This window comes from Melanaphis sacchari, unplaced genomic scaffold (assembly GCF_002803265.2).
Source record: "Melanaphis sacchari strain LSU unplaced genomic scaffold, SCAv2.0 Contig9_pilon_pilon, whole genome shotgun sequence".
Lineage (NCBI taxonomy): Eukaryota > Metazoa > Arthropoda > Insecta > Hemiptera > Aphididae > Melanaphis > Melanaphis sacchari.
Genome location: NW_020271711.1, coordinates 2,328,552 through 2,347,333, shown reverse-complemented (window position 1 = coordinate 2,347,333; position 18,782 = coordinate 2,328,552). Strand labels below are relative to the sequence as shown.

The 18,782-nt window shown below is 28.7% G+C and overlaps 1 protein-coding gene across 1 annotated transcript in view; it reads left to right on the top strand.

Annotated features, from left to right (window-relative positions):
- The window catches only part of LOC112603192 (probable G-protein coupled receptor Mth-like 5), a gene marked incomplete in the record, with an annotated part of 28,733 nt that overhangs the window by 4,703 nt on the left and 5,248 nt on the right, over nucleotides 1–18,782 (top strand).

Below are 18,782 nucleotides of genomic sequence, written 5' to 3'. Positions count from 1 at the left end.
CGGTAACGGTTTTCGTCGTGCGCCGGGGAGGAACGGGGCGGGCGGACGTGAGACGAAAACGATCCGGAAGTTCCGACGCCAGCGGCTCGAAAGGTGTTTTCGCGCGATATCCGACGAGTCACCGCCGAGGCTTGGAACGGCGATAAACACAATATTATCACCTACGATAATATTGCTTAAAATTTATAAATTATTAACACGTCGACTTGACTCACTTGTAGGACACGGACGCTGCAGGCAGAGTGTTCTGTCCGGCGGCGGGTTCGTCCTCGTGGCTGGCGCTGAATCGGCGTCCAGGGCGTGCCGGTTTCGTGGCGCTCCGGCACCGGTTGACGACGACGATCTCGTCGCGGCCGCAACACTTGTGCACCACCGCCGTGGTCGCGGCCGCGTTCTTGGCGACCGCCGCGGCGTTCTGCTGCAACCCGGCCGCGCAAGCTCGCAGGTGCACAGCGAGCACCTGCGGCTTGCGCCGCTGGTAACGTCGCGACAGCATTGTCCGTCGTCGCGCACTCGATAACAGAACTCCCGCCAGCCCCTTTTCATCCCCCCCCGTCAGCCCAACACGTGGCGTGTACCCGCCAATAATAATCATGATAAAATCGTTTGCAGCGCACGCGATAACGATAACGACGTACACGGGAAACGCGTTTCCTCCGCACCGCGGCCCAAGTCGCACGTTGCGACCGATACGAAATAGAAATATGGTTGTGGTGGTGGTGTTTTGCAGCTGCTATTGACTTGTTTGATGTCGCGAACAACACGCACACCGCAGACCCCTCGTCACGACGTTACGTAGTGTCGTGAAACCGGCGTGTTCGACACGGCACTCGCACCACTACAAAATAATAATAATGATAATAATGATATGTTGTACCGGACACGGACACGCGGACGCTCTCGACGGAACGTGTCGTGTAGGACGAGAGTTTAACGGTGCTGAGCGCTCGTGTGTGTGTGTGTGTGTGTGCGCGCGCGAGAGTGTGCGTAAGTAGATGCTCCGGCATCGCATCCGTTTTGTTCCGGGCGACCGTATTGTAATAATAATAATTATAACAATACGTCCGCGGGGCGCACGAGTACCTATCTACCACCACTTCGTACTAACGCACTCGACGGTGACGACGCGGTTTGGAGCCGGTACCTACCCATCGTGATTTCGACGATGACGGCTTTTGTAGAAATATTTTATGCGCGCGATAGTATCCGCCGCCGCCGCCGCGCGTATGATATTGTTGTATTATGCGATGACGCAATCGAATCGAAGGACGCGCGCTGGCGGCGGTGCACGTACGACGTTACATCGATTGATATTATTCCGTCGATTCGCCCGTAAAGTATAATATCATTTAAGAGATAAACAGCATACAGTAATGTCAATAACGCAATATAATATCCGGCGCACGTGAAGAAAATAAAAAACCGTCACGAAGCGGTGCCGCAGACGGATGAAGCGGTGCCACGGCCGAGGGGATGGTGGGGCTTGTGTGTGTGCGTGAGAGAGAGAGACAGAGACAGACGACACTCGCGCGTATAACAAACACGACCATTGTCGCGTTGTACATCGGATAATACGTTTATCGTATAATATTATACAGTGTATAACATACACTATATACGTATTGTTGTATGCGTATGTATATATATGTGTATGTGTGTGTGTGTGTGTGTGTGTTTGGGACGTTTGGGTAGTAAAAAAGGGTGGCGAGTCGGAAATCGGAATAGCGAAATAATAACATCCATGTCCGAACGACTCGAGTGTGTGATTATCGAAACGCATAAATTATGAATTATTGTATTATGTCTGCTGGCGGTCGTAAGCTTTTCAACGATATCGTTAATACTTCTTTGGTTTCTACGACGACGTAGGTATACCGATTACACATTCTTACAGCCGGCCGTATCTAAGCGCTTCAACTGTATTGCTCTGATTTCGTGTTTCGGTATTCGTGTGCGCTGTTCTCGTTTGAACCTTTCTGCGTTACCCTTTAAGCTTTGAAATCAATTTTTATTTTCTTCCGTCATCTCTATCTCGTGTTTCGGTACGCGAAAGCGATAATTAATTAATTATAATGCTTACCTATCTACCGACCTTATTGACACAATACCAATTATCCGCTTCATTTGTTGTTATACGTATATTATTATGATGGTAATTGATCGGATTATCGCCATCGACATGCGTTTTGTATTATGGTTATTTATTATGCTTACAACTGTTTATTTTTTTTTTACTATTTTGTTGCTCGCGTGTTGTTGTCAAATATGATTTTTACGTTTAAATGGAAGCGCCTGTTATATTAAAAATACGAATACATAATATTATAATACACACAATAATAATAATAATAATAATAATAATAATATGATAATACGATATTCGTCATTTGAAAGTCATCGGAAACAGGTGTATATGGCATACCAATATCATATATTACGTATTCAAACGTGTTAGTTTTTTTTTTTCTAAAATCCGGTTGGCTTAGCAACGACGATGACTTAATGCTTTAAATCAGTGGTTTTCAACCGGTGTGTTGTGGCACACTGGTGTGCCGCGAGCGCCTTTGAAATGTGCCGCGATAAATCTATTAATGGAGTTAATTTTGTATATATTTATTATATGTAAAAATATATGCTTCACGTATTATACGAATTGGTGTGCCGCAAAAATATTGCAGTAGAAGAAGAAATGTGCTACATTGTTAAAAAGGTTGAAAACCACTGCTTTAAATCATCACAACTACACAAGCATATTTTAGTAGAAATAATAAACAATTTTTAATCGTTAGAGACGTGGAATTAAAATTTTAACTTCATTTAAAACTTTTTTTCTTTGAAAATTACTTCAATTGTGAGGGGGTTCAGTTTTCTTATCGTGATAGCTCTTAACACTCATTTTAACATTTTGTTCGAAAGTACGTGGTAAGCTTGGAGTTAAACCGATAAAGTAAATAGTTGTCTCTGCGAAATGAATACGTTAGTGTCGAGTTGCATAAATAAACACTTACCATTTAATGAATTAATAATTGATAATGTACTAATGGTCTCTTAGATATGACTTAGTAACCTATAATAATTTGCCCAATAAGTTTCAGTGAACCATTTAGTTTATCAATTTTCATGTAAACCAATCGTTATTTTAAAGAAAAAAAATTTCAAATTTTCAATTTTGTTAAATTTGAGTCAGAGTTTGATATATAAATCATTGTAGCATTATAGAATTTTATTATCACTGATCTATGGCCATTTTTTCATATTTTTTTGGTGAGATATTATGTTAAATAAATATTAGACTTCGTTTAGTAGACGATACCTGATATATTATGAATTCGATATTATTCTTACAAAAAAACAAAATAAATAAACATACTAATTATTGTAATATATTTAAATCAACTAAACCTTATTATTTTCGTTGTATTAATTATGTTCAAAAATATATTATTTTTAGCACAAAAGTGTTGTGTTAATGCTTGACTTTCAATAAATGTATAAGGTTTTTTTTTTTATTTTAAAATATCCTTGTGCGTTACACACATACTCATAGTATAAATTATTCTTAAAAATAAAATAATACTATTAATCATAATTTATAATAAATTAACATCGAATACAATGATTCATTATTATATAAAAAGTAATATGTGTATATTTTTATTTTTTAAATATCTACCTATAGGAGATAAGTTATTAGGATTTTTGTGTCTATAAAAGTTACAACATTCAATACCACCGACCAGTGCGTTAGAGAATTGTTTGCTTTTTTGGCTTCTCGATCTACTTTTTAGTTTTCTTTTACGTTGTTGTAACCAAATATCCTATTGAAGGTAATATTTATTTCCATATTTTGTGTTTTTATAATGTTTTTTCCTGAATAATTCTGATGATGTTTTTTGTGGGTTATTTATAATTTTTTAACTATTAAGAGTCGTCGAGGATTATATTATAATATTTTAATACTTTATTATGATATTTATAATATGGTTCCGATATCAACCGATATACCTATCGAAGCATTGAAGTCGATATTGATTATTTGGTTAGTTCCCTTTGATGGCACTGGTGGTAGCAATAACGTCAACACGCCATTAAATATATTATTATTATTTATTATATATTAGATAATAATAGTAATAATAATAATAAATTCACATGCTCAGCGATTTGACATTTTTCACCTGATTGCATACCAATTGACGTTTGGGGTGAATATATTTTTTAGCAGCCTTCTATGTCATGACGCTCGCAGTGGATTTACTTTGATTGACGTTTATTTTAATCCAAAACAAATTGAAAATATATTACGTTTTCGTCGAAATTGAGTAGTGACGGTGAATTGGTGGTGGGTTCGTTCGACTTGAACCGTCGTATAAAAAATCGTTTCAGCACATTTTTCAAAACGCGTGAACAATATTATTATGCTTAGATAAAATGTCGTCGGGGTTGAACGTAGATATTATGTAATTATGTAAAAGAGGAGTTTTTATTTTTTTTTACTCGTTTCATTTTGCAACTTTCGGTCTGTCGAAGAACCGACTATCCGGCCTACAATGCAACACCGTAGGTACATAGCAGGCGATGAGATCGAGTGAGGTGCTGAATAATATAATATACCGCCAATAACCGGGTCGTCGTCGTGCCGTGTGCGTTTTTTCTTCGTCTCATTTATGTTTTTATGTACCTAACCTTCTATACGCGTATGTGACTACGTATATGGACATTACTAGCCGACATTCCGAGAACCGGTTTTCAAAAACGTTCGCCGATTCGCATTGTTTTTTAGTTATTTTTTACGCATTACTCCCGCGAGTACGTAGTATAGGTACGCGTAGTACGCGACAGATAGCCATTTTGCAATCGGGACGGCCGACCGCGCGTAAAAAAGTTCGTTGCCCGCAGTGCCACGACTGTGTATATAATATGGTGTCCAGACTGCTTTGATGTTCTCGAAAAGCTTAAATTAATATGATTTATTCGTCCGCCTATAAGCGGGCATTCCTCTTTAATATTATATTATTATGCTTTTTGAATTCTTAAAATATGCAAAACAGTTTTTTGGAAAAATCTTGCAATTATTTTCAAGTTCTCGGTAGGTATATATGTGCAAAAATGTTTCGTTCTTAGAACGAAAGAGAATCACGCGAACCTAGAATTCTTTACCATAGACCATAGAAATAATATATAGAATGAATTATAAACACCTATCCACGTATCTTATCCAGTATCCTCAGTATGTATCACAGATTTATAAGAAAAAAAAAGTTGCTTTCACACGATATATAATTATCTTTACGAATAAAAAAAAGTCAATTGTATATAGTTCTATCCATATGTTGTTTTGTTATGGGAAATAATAAAAATAAAAAAAAAAAAATGAAGAAAAAAGTATTGGCTTGAATTTGTATAGCTTTGTAATTTGATATATTCATGCAAAAATATTGACGAATTTGCTATATTAATGATTAGTTGTACTAACTTCCCTTACCCAGAACCTAGTAAAAAAAAAAAAAAAACACTGAACACTGAATACATCACTATATAAAGTCGTTCTACATTTATGATTTTTTTTTTTTGACGATGTATCAATAAAATACTAAACAATTTTACATTTTTTTTACGAAAAGTATTATCTATTATACTATAATTTTTTGTTTTACAAAAAAGAAAACAATAGATTATTTCCTAAACATATTACACATACTGAACACGTCATATATACGTATTCACAAATATTGAAATATGACAAATATTTGAAATATTCTATTTAAGTACCCCAAAATATGTTTTTATTGTATGTAAAATAAACGTTTTGTTATTCGCGTTCTATGATGAAAAACTGTAGTTGACATTTCTTTTTCTTGTCAAGCACATGCATACTTACACATAAAATGTGTGTAAAAATCCAGACCCTTTTGTGTTATAAATACGTATGATGTAGGCAATATTGTTAGATAAATAGAAAAAAGCTTTATGTATTTTATTTTTACTCTTTGTTTAAAAAGGAAGTAATAATAATAATAATAATAATAATAATACTAATAATAATAATAATAACAATTATAGAAGAACAGATGGGGTATAAAATATAGACAAATGTGTACCTATATAATACTATATTTGTGACTTGCTACAATTGTCTCTATTCAATTGCTACAACTTGAGACTGTTTATTGTAAGCGTGGTGGTGGTTGTTTTATGACGACGGTGGCATATTAATAATTTTCTTTTTGAACGCAAAACTTTTATTTAAACTATACATATCGCATTCTCTTCTGGTTATTTTAGAAGGCTTATAAAAACAATTATGTTTACACAAGATCGAAAAAGTTCATAACGAATATCATTTTGCAATTTCGTTTTATTCGATTAAAAACTGATATAGCAAAGATTAAGGTGTAAAATCGTTTGTTGAGAAAATACATTTGAAAATTTGTTGTTATTGGCTTTTAAATCGAAATCGAAAACTTTATAGCTAATTATCTGAACGAATAAGTATTAAATCATATTGTTTTGACAAACAAATCCACTCCGTTTCACTGTGTAATTTAATATTTAAACTATAAAATACGATTTAATGGACCATTTGATTAGTAAGATTTCAAGAATTGTATCGTTTTATAGCTGTTTATCCTCGTTGCGTATTGTATTATCGAAATTAAACTCTTAAAACTTAATATTACAGCCTATCGGATTCTAGAGAGTGGGTAATATTCGTCACAAATAAGATATGAATGTATGATGCGTGAAGGGGAGGGGATGGTTTGCGTGTGCACAGTGGACACTCCTCGCGGCGGCGCTCAACAGTGTATTGTGGCACTGACCTTAACACTGACGAATCGCTCAATATAATACGACATAATAATACACGTCTTATTATTTATTATATATATATATATATATTATGTACATTATTATTATGTGAGTGTGTCTATGTAGTGTAACGAGTTTTGTGGAATCGATCCATACAAGGACTATCTATACGCTTGCTGCAGCCATCGCCCTCTTGGATTTTTTTTACCTAGCCGATATCATATCTATATAATATATCTATTGTATATTATACCGTCGCGCGGTAGTGGCGCTAAACTTTAAGTGCAATTATTTTACCTCTCGTAATCCTAATAACTAAAAAAAAAAAAAAAAAAAACGTATCGTTATAGGTACATAAAAGATATACGCATATTATGCGATATGTCTATAATACCTACCAGCTATAACCTACGGTTGAGCGACTTTGGTTTTTTGTTATTATATATATTTATATAATATATACTTATTTTACCTCGTATATTGTTCATTATCCAGTTCAAAGATTTTTCAAACCTTATTTATTTTTTGCGTACCACTCATTGTGTACTACTCATGGTATTACGGTTCGGTGATGGTGATGTACCACTAATGATTAAAAAATATAACTATATTCATAATTTCAATACATTGATAACAATTACATTGTTTGAAGTTTAAACATAATTATTGAGGTACATTTAACAGTAATTTGCTTACGCAAAACATAAATAATATTAGACCTGTTACAAATATCAGTAAACGTATAATATATTCATTTATTAATTTTCCGTACCTGCTTACTAGCTTCACAAAGCTTTGTCGCGTACGATTATAATATGTACTTATAACATTCGCGTGCCATCACAGTTTGAGAACCGCTGTCCTTGCTTTAATGTTGGTACCTATCGATATTTAACGATTAAAGAACAACGAGCAAACGAAAAAATTAATTATTGTTTTTCAACTAGTATATGTATCACAAAATTAATGATGAACTATAACGATGTGAAACGACATTTTAATAATTTTGATTTTTGTTGTGGATTATGTGACGTAAATTATTGTATTCTTTTTGTACTATTAAAGAGCGAATGTGAATTACGAGAGAGAACTAATTGGTATTCATGGGATGTTTGGAAAAGCTCGAGTCTCAAACTGTTGTTTGGATTTAATTTATTTTAATAATGTACAGTCATGTTTATATAGGTTTAAGTTTTTAAATGTAATATATTGTTACTGAGAATTGATCGAAATTTACTCCAGTTCATTATTTATTAGTCAGTGTTGTTGGAAACTTAAGATGGTTAATTGTTAAGAGTTAAGTGGATTGGTGAATAATAAATTAATAAGATATATGATGGCCTTTAAGATTTTCGACACTGAAACATGTTTGATATCTTAGTTTTGAAAATAAATATTTATATACATTTGTAATAGCAACCTTTTAGTATCGAAATCGTAATTTAATTATTCAGCTTTGAAATGCTAATAGTAGTAGGTTCTGTTATCGCTACTGCATTAACAAAGTCTTAAATTCAACGAATTTATATGATTTTATTTTTATTTTTTTGTTATTTCATAAAAGAAATTAAGTTTGTCTTCAAATTGTTTTTTTACATATTATTCGTTTTTTAGTAGATTATTGTTTATTTTCTTCGAATATTCTTGTTTAAGCACATCTTTCTTATTGTTAATAGTTGATCGATTTTAGAATAAATATTGTATTTTATTATTTTTTTTTTTTTGTAAATATTGTTATAGAAATCTGACGTTTATTTTAATAATATTATCATGGTAAACAATGCCTGATATACAGATTATCCTCTTTCAGCGCATAGAATGGTTAGAAAATGAATTATAACAAATGTGATATAGACAAAACAATTTTGCATTTAACATTTAACTTTAAATTTAAATTTTTAATATAGCTAAAATATTATTTTTACAATCTTTCTTAAATAATTTTACACCAAAATTAAATAAAATTATTGAATTTTTATTTAAATATTTATTAGCAATTGAATTATCCAAAAATATTTTTAACCTAAGTGCGAAATACTGTTTTTATAGTTTTTATTTCATTTTATAAATATTTATATTGTGATAAGCCATACTACTATATCTACCTGTAGTGTTTATTACATAATCATAAAATTATTTAAAAATGTATGCTTAATAATGATTCGATTAATTAATGTAGGTGTCCAATTTTCAAATATTACGGGAGCTTATTTTAAAAATAATTATTTTATTGAAAATGAAAAAAAAATGTGTGGCCTATCCTCATAAAATTTTGTTTTACAAATTTAAAATATACACTTCACTCATTAGAAGACTTTAGGCAGATTTGACCGTTGGTGGCTTGGGGTTGTTATATTATGTCCAATTTGTCTGATTACTTTTTTTTAAAACTCGATGACACAGCTGCAAAAGGTCAAACTTGTATATAATTTTTACCTTATTTATTTTCTTTCCATTTCATTGAATTGGGTTATTTTTCTTTTTATTTTAAAGGGTAAATTATATTTTATTTCAGTGATAGAAGGGTCGTTATAATAAAGTTCGTTACCAAATACTGTCAATACATCGATATAAAATACCATATTATTATTTTATGCCTTTTACAACACGTATACACGATACATGTATAGGCTTTTATTTAATAGTTTTTACACAATATATTTTTTTATAATACATATTTTAGTTTATTTTAATTTATAATAAAAATCTATTATAAACACCTTCCAACGCCTTTTAATTAATTTTTCGTTTTTCTTTATCTGCAGTATTGATAATTATATTAATTAATTTATATTTTACATTACTTATTTAAATATTTTATTGTCCGTTAAGATTTTAGACATACGCATTTATACATATCATGGTAGGTATACAATAATGTATTATTAATAAATTTGTAATTCGATCAATTATCTTTACTCGGCTAACACTGTTTTTTATATCAAATATTTTAATATACTTATAGTTTGTAATATATATTTATCTGATAATTTTATATACTTAATAATTATTTATTTAAATTATGTAATAAGTTTAATTTATAAAATTATATAATTGTATGCTATTCTAATGTAATTGTTATTATTGCTGTTAAATATGAGTAATTTAAACACCAATCTATTTAAAAAATAAATAATAATAATAACATGAGGTATTCTCTTAGAAAAATATTCTTAGAATTAAAGATAAGATCAAATTGTGTGTTTAGCAAAATTGTTTCGGGCTAATGGTATTTGAATTGATAAGCATTTATATTATTATGAATTAAGAACAAATTTAAAATTTATCAACAGTGAATAATAAAAATGATTATAAGTTATTAATGAAACATGTTTCATAGCAGCTCTTTTGTTATTTCATTATTATTTATTTACTAACCGTGAATCAAAACGTATTGGACCAAAAGCAATAGCTTTGGGTCATATTCAATCTGGAGATTTTTTTATTTGAAAACTAGTTTTTCAAAGTTCGTATACTAAATTATGTATTATATACAACACATAAAAACATTTCGAAATTATATGACTTCGATTTATACCGAGGAAAGGAAATTGGCGTACTGCGTACCTATTTTATTTTATTATATACATTTTTTAATATTAAAACATATTTACCTATGTTATTAGCTTAAAAAGTAAATGTTGACTGTAGATTTTTTTGACTCTTTTTTGTTTTCTATACTCTTTGACCCGCTAGATTTTAAAGTTCTAAAAATTAGACCTCAAGTAACTTTGAATTTCCCATCCCTAATCTATACTACGTTTCATGTCTGCTTATGTTTGTCAAACATACCAAGACCGTAGGGTATTCTCCGTGAGAATAATATTAAATTTAATACATGACGCACATTGCATCCGACAATTCATTAAAATAAATATAAACCCATAATATCAATTCGGTCAACCATATATTCTCATGGTTTAGAACCTGCAATCTGGCGAAGGCGAATACATAATTTCTGTATTTTTGTTCTGTATTAATTTTCGAATCTTATTTGGAAATAAAATACACTTTTCTCAAATCTATACGCTTATAAGTAGTATCATTAATATACATGTATAAAATTCATTCGGTTCTAACAAAATATACTTGAACTATGAGATTATCAGACCTATAATTATATTTTTAGACATTCACCAAACATCGTAAAAAATTTTATCGTCTTGGTCGGTTCAGTCGTTCTCGAATTTAAAGCATATAAATAATCCTCCCTACGAAATTATACATTAAGATTTATAGACTTAACTGAAATCAAAAATTACCTTAATATCTTATTAAATATTTGCGTTTGTCATATTATTTTTATCTATATTGGGGACGTTGGTACACAACTTGGTAATCAAAGTAATTAAAAACTAAATTATTTAAGTTTTGTATAAAAAAAAATCTAATAAAATGATATCTTTATAAACTGATAATTTGAAACTTGCCCTCACTTACATAATACTATTTTGATAATACTAAGAAAGAATTATAAAAAAGACCAGTTTTATCAAATTAATTATCAGAAATTATTTTTGTGATATTTATTAAATTATTTCACCTTCTACGAAAATAACTATGGAAATATTATTATATTTACAACTTATCTATACACTTTACTATGTTATTCATTGAAATGTATACACTCATATTTTTACATAATTTTTATTAAGTAAAAATCATATTTTTTTTAAAAAAAATATGCATTATAATTATTTAAGTGTAAGTAGAGCTTTTTTGAATGACTACATATAATTTAATTTAATATTCCGATGGGATATTTTTTGTAGTGGTAGGTATTTGAATAGATAATGATTTAATTGGACAAGAAGTTAATTTAGTAGGCATGATAGTATTTAGCTTCGGTGAAAAAAATGAAAGACGAACATTTTGCGGAGTATCCTTGTGTCAATCGATTTCGCTCATTTAAACTGTTTGTAAAAATATTTTTTTAATAAAATTAACACTTTGAAATAATGATTTCGGAGATGTAAATGTATTATTTAGGCTTTTAAATTAAAAAAGTTTCAGTATTTTTTTTTTACTGTGATTTAAAAAAAAATAAATATATTTTTTTAATAAATAATTGTACTAAGTAGGTTATTAAGTATTTATTTCATACACGTTTTTGTTAAGTGAAAAAAATAATATTTTTAACTTCTTTTGAATTTTATTCAATCATTACCTATAGTAAATAAATGCAACTAGCCTATTATGAATATTTTTTTAAATCTTATTATTTTTCATTGATTTTGAATTTATTCAATTTGTTACCCCATAAACTTAAATAAATAAAAATATCTTAGTGCTAAATAATACAATAATTGCTGATTACTATAGAGTCTTCAGGTTTAAAGAACTTCATAAACACTTCATTTTTGTTTATAAAACAAATAATACTTTTAATTAATATCATTCGTACAGTTTAATTTTAACAAAAATAATATAAACAAGAACAATAAACGAGGTTGTTTATATTATTGTTTTGTTGCTTACATAAAAAAAAATATTTCCTTTTTCATTTTAATAATGTATAGTGTATATATTATATTTGTAATGGTAGGACTTAATGGAAAATACGTCCTTTGGAAAAAGTATTCTATCGAAACAAAGAAAATTGAACAATAATTTCTATCGTCACAAAATCGATACCCGTTCTCTATTATAAAAGTACTTATACTCTTTAAACATTTTTTTCTATCAACATTCTTCAGGCTTGATCGTGTCCATTTTTTCAGGGAATACAAGCCAGATATAGTCTTATTAGCCAATCTTAAAAATTTCAATTATAAAAGTAGATTTTGTTTAATACATAAAAAACGCGATACACATTAATAACTTTGTATATACGCAAACCTTTGATCATCAATTATGTAATTTAAGTTAAATACCATAGGCAATATTATAAAAATCAAAAACATACTGTGATTAGTCTTAGACATTTGAATAAATAATGCTTTTATTATTATTCCTGTACTTAAATCTACAGACTGCTATACTACTATTATATCATTATTACTGAAATACATAATATTTAATTGGTTTTGTGTTTTTAAATTTTGATATGACTTAAACATTACAACGTGGTGCAAATATTAGATACATAAATAAATTATTCAAGTACCTATAATTATTTTTTTGGGTCCATGTAATCTCTTTTTGATTTTAATGACCTGTAAACTCTCCCGGATTAACTCAAGTGCTACCTAAACAGTAGACATAAACTCACTCAAGTTTATAATAACTTCGTTTGCAATTTGCATATCATAATTTTATACTTATAATTCCATGAAAATAATACAAATTAAAAAAAAAAAAAAGGCAATTATATAGATTATTGTAAATAATATATTTTTTTTTTTAGCTAAGAACTATAATTATTGTCGAAGTAAGTACTAATAAAGTACATATACGTATTAAATGTAAGTAAAAGTCAAGAGTATAAATCATACTGTTCCAGTACACTAACTTCAGACTTCTAGTTTAGTGATAAGTTTTTACTATGCAATAAGGAAACTTCAAGTAATAAATAAAGTTCGTGAAAATTTACTAATTTTAAGAATTAGGAGAGTTTACCAAACAACGTGGAGAGTTTACCATCGTCCATTTATTTTATCAACTGGACGAGTGAGTTATAAAACTTAATTTTTTTTTTTTTCATTGGCATCACAACTCTTCAAGAGTTTTTACCGCCACCGACAACTCCCTCCACTCTTCCTGATTTTGTACCTTTTCTTCCCAATTTGATATCCTTAATTTCTCTAAGTAACTTAATTACATAGAAAATATTTTTATTTTTTTTGCAAATACATTTATTACTTTTACATCAAATTTTAAACAAAAATAATGCTTTTTGTGTTCATCTATACGAATTAGCTCAAACCTCATACGAAGTATTTTTTTGTCTTTAAAAATCGTGTTAATATTTCCAATATTTGTATCCAAAACCAAAATACGGAACCAAATGTATTTTTAATAGGTACCTACTAAACAACTACATTTGCTTTTTTATTTTTTAGCATTTTGTGTTTATTCATTTTGACTTTTTTAATGAATATATTTTCAACAATTAATTTTAAACTGTATATAGTAGGTATATACAATTCTATTGGGCTTTCATCTCTCGTTATTTACAACATTGTTAAGTATGATATTAAATGTATTCGGTTTGAACAACAACCGATTGTGTTGATGTCCGCGATTTCATATTATTATATTATTTTATGATAATGGAAAATAAATAATAGTATACATCAAACTTTTTTCGATATTCAACAAAATGGTATATAAAAGTAATTTTAATTTTAGCTTTAAGCACCTCTTCATTGTTTGCATACGAAAAATGTACCTATGTATAAGTAAGTATATTAAGAGAAACATTTTTTGAATGCCTCATAAAGCTGGGTATTAATATTATATCTTATAATTTGTAATATAATACGACATGTAATTTTTTATTTTAAAACGATTTTCATGTCAATTGAAATATTATGTTGATAATCACGATTTACAACAAATAACGTACACCAATTTAAATTGATTTTCTGATTTTTCCGCGAAACGAAAATAAAAAGGAATTGATTTTTTTTTTTAATAATACAAAGCAATATAGTTTCAAATACGTTTTAGTCATTCGTGTAGGCAGTACGTTTTACGCGAAGGGAAGTATTATGTGTGTATATACTATATGTATATATAATTATTCTCTCTTGTTGCTCGGGATGAGAAACCCTAAGGATAGTGGTAAATTATATCAAAGTTTACTCAAACGCAATGCAATTAACCAACCGATATCAGTGCTTGTAACATCGAAGAATAAAGAGCTGAGAGAAAAGTAGTTTGTTATATCGCCTACAGTTGAATACAAACTCCTATATTATAAGCACGTAATTGATGTAGAAATAAATAATTTTGTAAACAATATGCCATGTCTTGACTCTGCGGTTGAGTACATTGTAATAGCAGTTAATATTTTATTATAAAATGATATTAAATTGAATATTATTATACGACTTAAAACAAATAAATACTCCTTCGCTAAAATTATGAACGTGCTCCTAAGACGTAATGAAATTCCCTACTTACAGCGATAACCTAAATAACTTTTTCAGTATAAATTTACCTAAGATTAAACCGTTTAACTTTAGCACAGGGTAACATATTATATATACATGATGGGTATTTTGAAGGTTCCCAAACTTTTTCGAAGTGAAAAAGCTCCAAAATTATATTGTTTTTAATAGTTTTAAACAAAATGAAATGAAAAATAAACATTAAACACGTCATTTGCAATTAATTAAAAAAATATCGAATCCTTTACGCTTAAAATGCCAACTTTCAGATGTGTAAATGAAAGTAATCATCAATAAAATTATTGATTATTATTATTTTATTACTATAAAACCTTGCCGTAATATATTTAGATTTCATTCTTGGAAATATACAATTTTATTTTTGTTCATGACTGTAGTAGACGAAGAAACATTATTTAATAACTATGTAGGTGTTGTTTGAAATTCCATTCGAATGTTAAAGTATGATTAATATTATGCTGTACGCATATAAATCCTGAATAATATTATATATAAGTACATATCTACAAACTTTGACGTGTTTAAATAGAGGGGATTGAATAGAATCGTAATTTTAAACTTAATTCATTCACTTTTACTTACAGCGAATACTGTTTTTCCTTTTTTTGTACTTTTGTATTTATTATATTAGTTTTTGGAAGTCATTTAAACGAATTGTGTCGAGTTTTATGATATTTCTAATTTTATCATTCTTAAATAGTTTATTACCAGAATATTAATTTAGCTGCCATATACTATATAGCCACATAGGTGTAATGATCATAATATTTTCCCCAACGGCTAACAATTCTTCCAAATTTACTACTGTTATATATCTCGGTGGATAAATTATTATTAAATACAAAAATAAAATAAAATTGGTTATTTTTATTATAATTTTTTGATATTTAGCTTGACAATTATTATGAAATTAAAAAAAAAAAAATCAATAACGTAAAATCGCAATCTCAATTAAGAATAATGATGATTGCGCACTGAAACGTAAAAAAATAGTGTTTGGCACACAATAAACCATAATGTATCTACTTGTCTTAATATAAATTTTAATTTTCTATTTTATTTTAACATCTGAAATTTTTACTGTGCGTGTAGTTGAGGTAATAATAAATTCGTCTTCAACTGTCAATTAATGTTAATAATGTTAATATATTATGATTATAGTGAAAGATACAATATATAATTACGTACCTACATGTCGCGAACTTAATGAGTATTACGATCATCATCATAATTATTATTTCTCATTAATTATTTTATTAATTTATTTTTTTATCAAGCACACTAAGTACTGATAATAGTGCGAATAACTAATTCTATTATGAAATTATGTAACCGTTTTAAAAGCTTGGTGCTTTAAATAATTATAATATTAATATAAGGTCGTTAACCCATTTAAAGCATCTATAACGTGTGCCACCTGCCATCTATATTGACTGTATAGTGCAGTACAATATAGCAATGGTGTATATTAATATTGTCTATTGCTGTGTTAAGCTTAACATATTTCATTATTTGTATAATTGTGTGTGAGGTGGGTGGTTTTTTTTAATGCATACTTTTTCATACTATATTGTATTGAGGTGAATGCTTAAGCACCGCTTGAATAGTAAAATCATATATTATTAAAATATCAAAGTACTAAAAAATACTAAAATATCTGAATACTGTTTAAATAAAAAAAAAAAAAATGTATATTAAATATTAGGCTGTTATTAAAATGTGTTGCTAAATTCAATTTAGCACACACTTAAGCTATGTCTTAGATTAATATAGCAAGAACCCCAACAATGAATTCAGAACAAATCATAATTAAGTAAAATATTACCGTTATATTATAGTAGATCCATCAATTAAATAGTTATATACATACCTAACGAGTAACGATCATATTCTAAACAATTAAAATTATGAAACACCTTTTTAAAAATTGAAGTTAGTTAATTAAAAATATATATATTATGTATTATTGTATTATACTAAAAAAAAAAAATAGCTATTAAACAATGATTTTTTTTAAATATAGATTTACGTTTATCTTTTATTATTTTATAGATGTACCAATAATTTCTAAAAGTAATAGACTTAACTTCATTTAATAAAAAATAAAATTACACCTACCTAGCTATTTTACTAGCTTATTTTTTTAAATTTCACTAAGCATTATTTAAATTGTTATTAGAAACATATGAGCACTTATATTTTATTAGGTACTTTTTTTTTACTATGCATTTTTACTCAGTTTTAAATTTGCATAAAACCGTTGAAGAAAGTTTGGTTTATGTACCTTATACTTAATACTTTTACGTACCTAATACAATTCATATTGTGTCATTTTCGTGCCATACCACAATATTATATGACGCGTACATAAAACAAATCTGTCGAAACCAACTTTTTAACGTTTTTATAAATGACTGTTACTGGTGTACCTACATAATTTTTAAAGTAAAGTTTTAGTAAAAAATAAGAATAAAAATGTTTTTGATTCTGGTCTTTAATGCCAAGTTCATACAATGCAATCGTTTGATTATGTATGTTTTGATATATTTGTACGTATGCTAATAATATAGATTCTAATCGAAAAAATATAATACCATGCTATGATGTATATAGCTCTGGAAATGAGACGAGTGCTTTGAGCGAGGTCTCCGCTCGGCATCGGACCCCCGGGACCAGTGAGTGGGACTTAGGACTGGGTGGTTGTTGTATATATTATATACGAGCGAGATAGCTAAATCCAACGATGTCGGTGGTGTGCGCGTATTATGCGTGCATGAAATCCAATAAGGCCAAGATGCTCAATCATGTCGTCGTTCGAAAGGTGCAGATCGATAATGGCCGTATTCACTTAACCGTAATAATCTACCGTCCCAAAATATATACGTAGGTATGTAATTTATTTGTATGGAGCTATTTGGTTTGTGTAACTACACACTTGCTAGCTGTTGAATAAAACAATAAAGCAGTATTTTTGTAAAAAATAAAATAAAATCTGATAATTAAATACTATACACATATACATAAATAGACTATAACATACATGAAAATCCAATTCACAGTTCATGAGGAGAGTGGGTCGTTTAATCGTAAAATAATAAATATAATGATTAATATAAAAATATATAACATGACACTATTATATTTAAAATAAAATAATATTTACATAGATATTACCAATAACACCAATAACAATTTTTTAAATTGGATAGTCAATACTTTTTTCGGATTGCATCATATTGCATATTATTACAATCATTGTAACATATTCAATGCCGTCATAATTCATAATGCATTTCCGTATTTCCATTTTAGGGACTCTGAGATCGTGTGTACATTATGTTGAATATTGCTGTTACGGCAGTTTTAAACTTGGATTTATATAAATTATAGTGAACGTCAGTTTCTTGTAAATTGTTAAATTATTAAGTTTATATTGAGTATTTTATAATTATAACTGTTAAATATTATACATTATTTGGCATAGATTCATATTTCTTAATTCAGTAATTTATTGATGATAAGTGATAACAATCGCATTTAATACTATTGAAACAATTACATTCGTAACATATTTTCAACCTCACCCGAATCGCCAAAAAATCTTCCGATTTGTATGACATCTTATAAAAAATGTAGATACTTATTGATACTCATATTATGCAATTTATTATAATTTTCTATGTACGTTATATTATTCTAATATTATATTATGTAGGTACGTTGATATAAAATTTATAGACTGAAACCAAAAGAAATTTAATTACATTTAAATAGGTATATAATTTATTTAACTTGCTAATTGTATAGGTTGCAGTAACAACTCAACGTTTTTAATTATTTTTGTTAAAATAGAAAATAGAGCTTAATATAATGATTGATAATTTATCAATGATAAAT